The sequence below is a fragment of the Mobula birostris genome, chromosome 5 (genome assembly GCF_030028105.1).
Source record: "Mobula birostris isolate sMobBir1 chromosome 5, sMobBir1.hap1, whole genome shotgun sequence".
Lineage (NCBI taxonomy): Eukaryota > Metazoa > Chordata > Chondrichthyes > Myliobatiformes > Myliobatidae > Mobula > Mobula birostris.
In genome coordinates, this window is record NC_092374.1 from 172,283,645 (window position 1) to 172,296,108 (window position 12,464).

The 12,464-nt window shown below is 52.9% G+C and overlaps 1 protein-coding gene across 1 annotated transcript in view; it reads left to right on the forward strand.

Annotated features, from left to right (window-relative positions):
- Positions 1-12,464, forward strand: part of LOC140198041 (ras GTPase-activating protein 3) — a 234,759-nt gene that overhangs the window by 48,843 nt on the left and 173,452 nt on the right. The gene's annotated exons all lie outside the window — the stretch shown is intronic.

The window sequence follows — 12,464 nt, forward strand, 5'->3', positions numbered from 1 at the left end:
GTTAATACCCAACTCCCTGAAAGGCTGCAACTGGATCAATGCAGCTACTTCATGTCAGTGCTGCCTCAGACCTACCCTCCAACACTGGAGTGCTGCCTCAGACCTACCCTCCAACACTGGAGTGCTGCCTCAGACCTACCCTCCAACACTGGAGTGCTGCCTCAGTATGCCACCGCCAACACGGGAGTGCTGCCTCAGTACTACCCCTCCAACACTGGAGTGCTGCCTCAGTACTACCCCTCCAACACTGGAGTGCTCCCTCAGTCCTACCCACAACAACACTGCAGTACTCCCTCAGTCCTACCCCCCAACACTGCAGTACTCCCTCAGTCCTACCCCCCACAACACTGGAGTACTCCCTCAGTCCTACCCCTCCAACACTGGAGTACTCCCTCAGTCCTACCCTCCAACACTGGAGTACTCCCTCAGTCCTACCCCCCCAACACTGGAGTGCTCCCTCAGTCCTATCCCCCCAACACTGGAGTACTCCCCACAACACTGGAGTACTCCCTCAGTCCTAACCCCAACAACACTGCAGCACTCCCTCAGTCCTACCCCCCAACACTGGAGTGCTCCCTCAGTCCTACCCCCCAACACTGCAGCACTCCCTCAGTCCTATCCCCCCAACACTGGAGTGCTCCCTCAGTCCTATCCCCCCCAACACTGGAGTGCTCCCTCAGTCCTACCCCCCAACACTGCAGCACTCCCTCAGTCCTACCCCCCCAACACTGCAGCACTCCCTCAGTCCTACCCCCCAACACTGGAGTGCTCCCTCAGTCCTACCCCCCAACACTGGAGTACTCCCTCAGTCCTACCCCCCAACACTGCAGGACTCCCTCAGTCCTACCCCCCAACACTGGAGTACTCCCTCAGTCCTACCCCCCAACACTGCAGTACTCCCTCAGTCCTACCCCCCAACACTGCAGCACTCCCTCAGTCCTCCCCCCCCAACACTGCAGCACTCCCTCAGTCCTACCCCTCCAACACTGCAGTACTCCCTCAGTCCTACCCCCCAACACTGGAGTACTCCCTCAGTCCTACCCCCCAACACTGCAGCACTCCCTCAGTCCTCCCCCCCCCAACACTGCAGCACTCCCTCAGTCCTCCCCCCCCCAACACTGCAGCACTCCCTCAGTCCTACCCCTCCAACACTGCAGTACTCCCTCAGTCCTCCCCCCCCAACACTGGAGTACTCCCTCAGTCCTAACCCCCCAACACTGGAGTGCTCCCTCAGTCCTACCCCCCAACACTGGAGTGCTCCCTCAGTCCTACCCCCCCAACACTGCAGTACTCCCTCAGTCCTACCCCCCCACAATGTAGTACTCCCTCAGTCCTCCCCCCCCAACACTGCAGTACTCCCTCAGTCCTCCCCCCCCCCACAACACTGGAGTGCTGCCTCAGTCCTACCCCCCCAACACTGGAGTGCTCCCTCAGTCCTACCCCCCCAACACTGGAGTGCTCCCTCAGTCCTACCCCCCCAACACTGGAGTGCTCCCTCAGTCCTCCCCCCCCAACACTGCAGTACTCCCTCAGTCCTACCCCCCCCAACACTGCAGCACTCCCTCAGTCCTCCCCCCCCAACACTGGAGTGCTCCCTCAGTCCTACCCCCCAACACTGGAGTACTCCCTCAGTCCTATCCCCCCAACACTGCAGCACTCCCTCAGTCCTACCCCCCAACACTGCAGTACTCCCTGAGTCCTACCCCCCCAACACTGCAGTACTCCCTCAGTCCTACCCCCCCCAACACTGGAGTGCTGCCTCAGTCCTACCCCCCCAACACTGCAGTACTCCCTCAGTCCTACCCCCCCAACACTGCAGTACTCCCTCAGTCCTACCCCCCAACACTGCAGCACTCCCTCAGTCCTACCCCCCCAACACTGGAGTGCTCCCTCAGTCCTACCCCCCCAACACTGGAGTACTCCCTCAGTCCTCCCCCCCCCACAACACTGGAGTGCTCCCTCAGTCCTACCCCCCCAACACTGGAGTACTCCCTCAGTCCTACCCCCCAACACTGGAGTGCTCCCTCAGTCCTACCCCCCAACACTGCAGTACTCCCTCAGTCCTCCCCCCCAACACTGCAGTACTCCCTCAGTCCTACCCCTCCAACACTGCAGTACTCCCTCAGTCCTACCCCTCCAACACTGCAGTACTCCCTCAGTCCTACCCCCCAACACTGGAGTACTCCCTCAGTCCTACCCCCCAACACTGCAGTACTCCCTCAGTCCTATCCCCCCAACACTGGAGTACTCCCTCAGTCCCATCCCCCCCCCACACTGCAGCACCGTCTCAGTCCTCCCCCCCCCACAACACTGGAGTGCTGCCTCAGTCCTACCCCCCCAACACTGGAGTGCTCCCTCAGTCCTACCCCCCCAACACTGGAGTGCTCCCTCAGTCCTACCCCCCAACACTGGAGTACTCCCTCAGTCCTATCCCCCCAACACTGCAGCACTCCCTCAGTCCTATCCCCCCAACACTGCAGTACTCCCTCAGTCCTATCCCCCCAACACTGGAGTGCTCCCTCAGTCCTATCCCCCCAACACTGGAGTACTCCCTCAGTCCTACCCCCCCAACACTGGAGTGCTCCCTCAGTCCTCCCCCCCCCAACACTGCAGCACTCCCTCAGTCCTATCCCCCCAACACTGCAGTACTCCCTCAGTCCTATCCCCCCAACACTGGAGTGCTCCCTCAGTCCTATCCCCCCAACACTGTACTCCCTCAGTCCTACCCCCCCAACACTGGAGTGCTCCCTCAGTCCTATCCCCCCAACACTGCAGTACTCCCTCAGTCCTACCCCCCCAACACTGGAGTACTCCCTCAGTCCTACCCCCCAACACTGCAGTACTCCCTCAGTCCTCCCCCCAACACTGGAGTACTCCCTCAGTCCTACCCCCCAACACTGGAGTACTCCCTCAGTCCTACCCCCCCCCAACACTGCAGCACTCCCTCAGTCCTATCCCCCCAACACTGGAGTGCTCCCTCAGTCCCATCCCCCCCCCACACTGCAGCACCGTCTCAGTCCTACCCCCCAACACTGCAGTACTCCCTCAGTCCTCCCCCCCCCAACACTGCAGTACTCCCTCAGTCCTCCCCCCCCACAACACTGGAGTGCTGCCTCAGTCCTACCTCCCCAACACTGGAGTGCTCCCTCAGTCCTACCCCCCCAACACTGGAGTGCTCCCTCAGTCCTACCCCCCAACACTGGAGTACTCCCTCAGTCCTATCCCCCCAACACTGCAGTACTCCCTCAGTCCTACCCCTCCCAACACTGGAGTGCTGCCTCAGTCCTCCCCCACAACACTGCAGCACTCCCTCAGTCCTACCCCCCAACACTGGAGTACTCCCTCAGTCCTATCCCCCCAACACTGGAGTGCTCCCTCAGTCCTCCCCCCCCACAACACTGGAGTACTCCCTCAGTCCTCCCCCCACAACACTGGAGTGCTCCCTCAGTCCTACCCCCCCAACACTGGAGTGCTGCCTCAGTCCTACCCCCCAACACTGCAGCACTCCCTCAGTCCTAACCCCCCAACACTGCAGCACTCCCTCAGTCCTATCCCCCCAACACTGGAGTACTCCCTCAGTCCTATCCCCCCAACACTGCAGCACTCCCTCAGTCCTATCCCCCCAACACTGCAGTACTCCCTCAGTCCTATCCCCCCAACACTGCAGTACTCCCTCAGTCCTACCCCTCCAACACTGGAGTACTCCCTCAGTCCTACCCTCCAACACTGGAGTACTCCCTCAGTCCTACCCCCCAACACTGGAGTGCTCCCTCAGTCCTACCCCTCCCAACACTGGAGTGCTGCCTCAGTCCTACCCCTCCAACACTGGAGTACTCCCTCAGTCCTATCCCCCCAACACTGGAGTGCTCCCTCAGTCCTATCCCCCCAACACTGGAGTGCTGCCTCAGTCCTATCCCCCACAACACTGGAGTACTCCCTCAGTCCTATCCCCCACAACACTGGAGTGCTCCCTCAGTCCTACCCCCCCAACACTGCAGTACTCCCTCAGTCCTACCCCCCAACACTGGAGTGCTCCCTCAGTCCTACCCCCCAACACTGGAGTACTCCCCACAACACTGGAGTACTCCCTCAGTCCTCCCCCCCCCACAACACTGGAGTACTCCCTCAGTCCTACCCCCCCCAACACTGGAGTGCTCCCTCAGTCCTACCCCCCCCCAACACTGGAGTGCTCCCTCAGTCCTACCCCCCCAACACTGGAGTGCTCCCTCAGTCCTACCCCCCCCAACACTGGAGTGCTCCCTCAGTCCTACCCCCCCAACACTGGAGTGCTCCCTCAGTCCTACCCCCCAACACTGGAGTGCTGCCTCAGTCCTACCCCCCCCCAACACTGCAGTACTCCCTCAGTCCTATCCCCCCAACACTGGAGTGCTCCCTCAGTCCTACCCCCCAACACTGGAGTGCTGCCTCAGTCCTATCCCCCCAACACTGGAGTGCTGCCTCAGTCCTACCCCCCAACACTGGAGTGCTCCCTCAGTCCCATCCCCCCAACAATGTAGTACTCCCTCAGTCCTACCCCCCAACACTGCAGCACTCCCTCAGTCCTACCCCCCCAACACTGGAGTGCTCCCTCAGTCCTACCCCCCAACACTGGAGTGCTGTCTCAGTCCTATCCCCCCAACACTGCAGCACTCCCTCAGTCCTATCCCCCCAACACTGGAGTGCTCCCTCAGTCCTCCCCCCCAACACTGGAGTGCTCCCTCAGTCCTCCCCCCCCCCACAACACTGGAGTACTCCCTCAGTCCTACCCCCCCAACACTGCAGTACTCCCTCAGTCCTATCCCCCAACACTGCAGTACTCCCTCAGTCCTACCCCCCCAACACTGCAGTACTCCCTCAGTCCTACCCCCCAACACTGGAGTGCTCCCTCAGTCCTACCCCCCAACACTGCAGTACTCCCTCAGTCCTATCCCCCCAACACTGGAGTGCTCCCTCAGTCCTCCCCCCCCCACAACACTGGAGTACTCCCTCAGTCCTACCCCTCCAACACTGGAGTACTCCCTCAGTCCTACCCCCCCAACACTGCAGTACTCCCTCAGTCCTACCCCCCACAACACTGGAGTACTCCCTCAGTCCTACCCCCCCAACAATGTAGTACTCCCTCAGTCCTATCCCCCCAACACTGCAGTACTCCCTCAGTCCTACCCCCCCAACACTGGAGTACTCCCTCAGTCCTACCCCCCAACACTGGAGTGCTGCCTCAGTCCTACCCCCCAACACTGCAGTACTCCCTCAGTCCTACCCCCCAACACTGCAGTACTCCCTCAGTCCTATCCCCCCAACACTGGAGTACTCCCTCAGTCCTACCCCCCAACACTGGAGTGCTGCCTCAGTCCTACCCCCCAACAATGTAGTACTCCCTCAGTCCTACCCCCCAACACTGCAGTACTCCCTCAGTCCTACCCCCCAACAATGTAGTACTCCCTCAGTCCTCCCCCCCCAACACTGCAGTACTCCCTCAGTCCTCCCCCCCCCACAATGTAGTACTCCCTCAGTCCTCCCCCCCCAACACTGCAGTACTCCCTCAGTCCTCCCCCCCCCACAATGTAGTACTCCCTCAGTCCTACCCCACCAACACTGGAGTACTCCCTCAGTCCTCCCCCCCCACAATGTAGTACTCCCTGAGTCCTACGCCCCCAACACTGGAGTGCTGCCTCAGTCCTACCCCCCCAACACTGGAGTGCTCCCTGAGTCCTACCCCTCCAACACTGGAGTGCTCCCTCAGTCCTCCCCCTCCAACACTGCAATACTGCTTTAGTACTTAGTAGGATGTGATTCTTCTTCAGTGCCAATCCTCCCACAGTGTGAACCTCCCTTGGTACTGCCCTTCCCACAGTGTGAACCTCCCTTGGTACTGCCCTTCCCACAGCGTGACCCTCCCTCAGTACTGCCTCTCCCACAGTGTGAACCTCTCTCAGTACTGCCCCTCCCACAGTGTGAACCTCCCTCAGTACTGCCCCTCCCACAGTGTGAACCTCTCTCAGTACTGCCTCTCCCACAGTGTGACCCTCCCTCAGTACTGCCCCTCCCACAGTGTGACCCTCCCTCAGTACTGCCCCTCCCACAGTGTGAACCTCCCTTGGTACTGCCCTTCCCACAGCGTTACCCTCCCTCAGTACTGCCTCTCCCACAGTGTGAACCTCTCTCAGTACTGCCCCTCCCACAGTGTGAACCTCTCTCAGTACTGCCTCTCCCACAGTGTGACCCTCCCTCAGTACCACCCCTCCCACAGTGTGACCCTCCCTCAGTACCACCCCACCTCTTCGGCAGGTCACCCCGCAGCTTCCTTCACTCTGAGCTATTTTCAGATAGATAGACAGATAGGTAGATAAATACTTTATTGTTCACAATGGAAAGTACAGTGTCACAGTAGCATTACAAGTGCACAGTTATACAAATACATAAATATTAGAAGAGATGTAAGAAAGTATAAAAAATAGTTACCTCGAACAGTCTAACAGGAGGGGTTCATCACTTTCCCCAGCTATAGATTGACTCATTATAGAGCCTTGTGGCCAAGACTAAGAATGACATCATATAGTACTCTTTGGAGCAGCACATTCATCTTAGTCTATTACTAAAAGTGCTCCTCTGTTCAGCCAAGGTGGCCTGCATACGGTGAGAAACATTGTCCAGAATTGCCAGGATTTTCTGTATGGTCCTTTGTTCTACCACAGCCTCCAGTGTGTCCAGTTTGACTCCTATAACAGAGCCAGCCTTTCTAATCAGTTTATTGAGCCTGTTGGTGCCATTGCCCCAGTGCACCACGGCATAGAAGATTGTACTGGAGACAACAGACTGATAGAACATGTGAAGGAGAGCCCTGCATACTCCAAATGACCTCAGTCTCCTCAGGAAGTAGAGGAAACTATGACCATTCTTGTACAGGGTCTCTGAGTTAGTGCTCCACTCAAGTCTGTCATCCAGGTGCAACCCCCAGCACTTGTAGGTCCTCATCACATCCACATCCTCACCATCAATAGTAACAGGGAGCAATGCAGGCTTAGTCTTCCTAAAGTCCATCACCATCTCCCTTGTCTGACTGATGTTGAGCTGCAGATGATTCACCTTGCACCATTCGACAACGTCCTCCACCAAGGCCCTGTATTCATCCTCCCATCCTCTCCTTGTACACTCAACTATTGCTGAGTCATCAGAGAACTTCTGCAGATGACATGACTCAGGACCTTGGGGTTCACACCATACACACCCAATGTTTTGCTGTCTCTGAGTTTCCCCAGCCCTTCTCAGCTACTCAGTAGTGAAGGTGAATCCATGATGACTTGGGGAGTTGATGACAGGCGGGCGGTGGGGGAGGTGAAGATCGGGACAATAGCAGTAGGTATGTGAAGGTGTGGATGGTAGGTGCAGGGCAAGGAGGGGATCTAGACAGTGATACCCTGTGTTGTTCTTCCATGTGTTGAACTAGAGGAGGGGAGGTGTTGGTGCTGAGGGAGCATTGGATGCCTCTGCACTTGCACTGGTGTGCTGAGGAGGGTGTGAACAGGAGGGCGATTGTCAAACCTATTGAAGAATTGGTTTAACTCATTAGCCCATTCACAGCTGCATTTTGAGGCTCTACGACTAGGCTGATTGGAGCCAGTAATGTTCTTCATGCCTCTCCACACCTCCCGTGTGCTAGTCTGTCCAAGCTTGTTCTCCAGCTCTCTTCTGTATTCCTCTTTAGCCACTTCGATGTTCTGCTTTAGCTTCCTCTGCACATGTTTCAATTCCTCCCTGTCTTCTGATCTAAAAGCTCTCTTTTTGTGGTTGAGAAGAGCCTTCAGATCTCTGGTGACCCATGGTTTGTTGTTAAGGAAGCAGCGAACAGTCATTGATTACCATCACTGTCCACGCAGTGTCCACGCAGAAGTTGATGTAGCCAGTGATGCAATCAGCAAGTCTGTTATGTCCTCCCATATGATTCACAAAGCACGTTCCAGTCTGTAACCTCAAAGCTGCCCTTCAAGCCCTCAATGGCCTCTGGACACCATTTCTTTACTGTCTTGGTGGTAACTAGCTGTTGCTGTACTTTGGGCTTAAACAAGGGCATGAGGTGAACCAGGCTATGATCTGATCTTCCAAATGGAGGGAGAACTGTGGAGCTGTATGCATCTTTAACATTTGCATACAGGAGATCCAATGTTTCATTTTCTCTTATATGACACATCAAACCGACCAAAGGTGTGTAGAGTTGTCGAGAGAGAAACATGGTTGAAGTCTCCTGATACTGCAATGAACGCATTGGGGGGTTGAGTCTGGAGTCTCGCAATTGTGGTTGTATGACATCACACCGCAACACCGGGACTGCATCGAGAAGACAACAAGCAATATGGTGTGGCTGAACTCACGTGGTAGATAATACAGCTGCAAACCCACAGCCAGCAGTTCGATGTCCAGACTGCAGGTTCGTTCTTTCACAGAAATGTGACCGGGTTGTGCACAATCGGCCGGTAATTTATATAAGTTATAAAAGCTGAGGCCCAGTTTTATGTAGCATTAATGGGACCATATCTGTAATCCTATATATGATAATAGTTTCCTTATTTTAAAATGTTTGTGCATTTAAAGCAGTAATTAGAATAATACTTGCAGTGGATGGTATTGTCTTTGGAGGAAAGGTTGGATACGCTAGATTTGTATCTGCTGGGGTTTGGAAGAATGATAGGGAATTCAATAGGTCCTCAGGGATCTTGACTGGCTGGATGTTGAGAGGGTGGTGTTTATTCATAGGAGATTTAAGTTCAAGTTCAAACTTATTGTCATCTGACTGTACATGGATCCAACCAAACGATACAGCATTCCTCTGGACCACTGTGTACCCACAAAACATATATCACACACAGCACATAAACCAAGCTATAAAATGTTATACTATTAATAAAATATAATTCAAAATTCATGTAGTAAAGTGCAGCACAGGTAAACAGTAAACAGTACAATAAACAGCTCGTTGTCCAAGTGTCGAGACCTCTGCGATGGCAGAGTATTCATTAGTCTAACAGCCTGAGGGAAGAAGCTGTTAACCAGTCTGTCAGTCCCAGTCCTGAGGCTTCTGTAACCCTTCCTGTCAGTGGTGGGTCAAAGAGATTGTGGGATTGGAGGTAAGGATCCTCAACAATGTGTCAGGCCCTTCATCTGCAACACTCCCAGTACATGTCACAAATAGGGGTGGGGGGAGACCCTGAGGTTTCTCTCATTCTCTCAGCAGTCTTAACTCTCCTCTGTCCAGAACCTTGCAGCTTCCATACCACACAATGATGCAGCCAGACAGGACACTCTCAATGACACTCCTGTAGAAAGTTGATAGAATGGTGGCAGGCAGCCCCTGCATGTCTCAATCTCCTCAGAAAGTGTAGTGAAGAGATGTTGTGAGTCCAAGATTTCCATTCTGTGCACATCAAGGAATTTTGTATTCCTCGCGCTCTCTATGGCAATGGAGGATGGTTGACCTGTGCCTTCCTGAAGTCCACAATTATCTCTTTGGTCTTGTCAACATTGAGACCCAGGTTGTTGTTCTCACATTATTTGACAAGCCTCTCTGTCTCCTCCTTGTATGCTGATTCATCATTGTTGCTGATGAGACCAACCACTGTAATATCATCAGCGAACTTGATGATGTGGTTTGAGCTGGATCTGGCAGTGCGGTTGAACAGCAGTGGACTAGGTATAGAGTACTGGTGGAGGCATTAATGCTCCTCAGCAGGATGGTGCTGTCAACTGAGATTGACTGGGGTCTTTTTGTCAAGGAGTCCAAAATCCAGTTACAGAGAGGGGTGTTAAGTCCCAGAGAGGACAGTTTACCCTCCAGCCTCTGAGGGATGCTGAGCTGAAGTCAATTAACAACTTACTGGTGAACGAGGCGTTGTTTTCCAGGAGGGACAGGATGGAGGGGAGGGCTGAGGCTACGGCATCATCATGGACTGCTTTGAGTGGTAGGTGAACTGGAACGGGTCCAATGTAACTGGAAGGTGGCATTTTAGATGATCCATTACCAACCACTCAAAGTGTTGTTGAAGCCACTGGGGCCGCACACACAAAATACTGGAGGAACTCAGCAGGTCAGCCTGTTATCGTTGCTCTCTTGTGCGACGGAATGATGGTGGCTGCCTTGCAGCCTGTAGGGACTGAACTGTCTCAGAGACATATTAAAGGTGCCTGTTAAGACCTCTGTTAGCTGGGCTGCATGGTTCCTCAGCACCTGAACAGGTATGTTGTCCAGCCTTGCAGCTTTTCGTGGGTACCCTGGCTAGGGTCCAGAATCTGAACAAAGATAAATGTAAGAAGCTTTAGAACTAAGAATCTCTGTTTCAGGATAAGGGCTCACTCGTTGGTGAGAGATATTTGTTGCTTTTTTTTCTCTCAGAGGGTTGCGGATCTTTAGAACTCTTTTCCTCAAAGGCCAAGGGAAACAAAGTCCTTGAACTTTGTTAACACAGAAGTAGATTGCTGACTGATGAACAAGGGCCTGAACAAATACCAGAGGAGGCAGCAAACCTGATCTCAGTTTAGAGGCACATCATCCACAATTTTATTTTAAGCATAAAATAAGATGCTGGAATCTGAAATAAAAGCCAAATGAACTCAGTTAGTCACAGACACATGAAAATCTGCAGGTGATGGTAGCATCCATGGTAAAAAGTAAACAATCAACATTTCGGGCCGAGACCCTTCATCAGGACTGGAAAAAAAGATGAGAAGTCAGAATAAGAAGGTGTGGGGAGGCAAGGAAGAAGTACAGGGTGATAGGTAAAACCGCAAGGGAGGGAATTGATGAAGTAAAGAGCTGGGAAGTTAATTGATGAAAGAGATGCACAGCTGGAGAAGGGGGAATCTGATAGGAGAGGACAGAAGGACATGGAGGGAAAAAAAAGGGGGAAGAGCACCAGAGGGAGGTTGATGGGCAGTTAAAGAGATAAGGTAGGAGAGAGGCAAAAGGGAATGGTGAAGGAGGGGCATTACCAGAAGTCTGAGAAATCAATGTTCGTGCCATCAGGTTGGAGGCTATCCAGACGGAATACAAGGTGTTGCCCCTCCAAACTGAGTGTGGCATTGCGGTAGTAGAGGAGGCATGTCAGAATGGGAATAGGAAGTAGAATTAAATGGGTGGCCACTGGGAGATCCCACTTTTTGTGGCACTTGGAGCATAGGTGCTCCGTCTCCCAGTTTACGTCGGGTCTCACCGATGTATAGGAGGCCACGCCGAGAGCACCGTCACAGCAGGTGACCCCAACGGACTCACAGGTGAAGTGTCGCCTCACCTGGAAGGACTCTTCGAGACCCTGAATGGTAATGAGGGAGGAGTGTAGGGGCAGGTACAGCAGTTGTTCCACTCGCAAGGAAGAACTCAGTTAGTTATGAACAGCCACTTCACCTCAGCTATTGGTACTACTAACTACTAACTAGCGAGATCCTAATCTTGCAACACTGTGATCTTTATGATCACTTTACATCAAAATGGACTTCTTGGTTCTAATTGTGCTCTTCCTTGTTTTATGCTTATGTTTTTCTTGTGAGTGCTGCTGCTACAAGTAAGTTTTTCATTGCACCTGTGCATACATTTACTTGTGCATATGACAACAAACTTGACTTGTCTTTCAGTGGAGTCTTAGACCCTTCGCTGGGACATATTAGGTTTCAGGGCAGGTTTGAGAGACGAAGTGAACTCTTCTTGCTCCCGTTTGTTTATGCTTGACATTAGTGACATTTTCTCTGAATCTTTATCGCACTCTTTTGCAATCTTTTGACATCTCTGTGAAAAAAGGAGTGAAATACCCAACCACTCTTAAATTCAAATTTCACATCAGCCACACCCAGGTTTCGTCAAAAGATGCAGAACATTTTTTTTTAAACAGACCGGTCGGTTTTCTGTGGTTTCTATGTGTTGCATTGCACATGAATTGTTGTAACTTAACAACATTGCTATTGTTCAGAAGATGGCAAGGTGAACTGAGATGTTATGACTCTGGATGGGAAAGGGGATTAGAGAGCAATTTGCATCATTTGCAGTTGATTATGAAAGAGAACTGCTGCAAAATAGCAAAAGCTACCAACAACAACACCATCAGCAAAGTAAACAGACCCTTTTTAACCAGTCTTTTGGCCACGTGCTGTAATATTTCTATGTATGGCTAAGTTTACATATTGTCCAATAATAATTCTGTAAAACATTTTGGAATGTTTTGTTTTGTTAAATTTGCAACATCAGTGGAAGTTGTTGCTGCACGGCAGAGCATACATGTACGTTTCTACAGATTTACTGTGGAGAGCATTCTAACTGGTTGCATCACCATCTGGTGTGAGGGGCCACTGCACAGGATCGGGAAAAGCTGCAGAACGTTGTAAGCTCAGCCAGCTCCATCATGAGCACTAGCTTCCCCAACATCGAGGACATCTTCAAATGGTAGTGCCTCAAAAAGGCAGCATTCATCATTGAGGACCCCCAT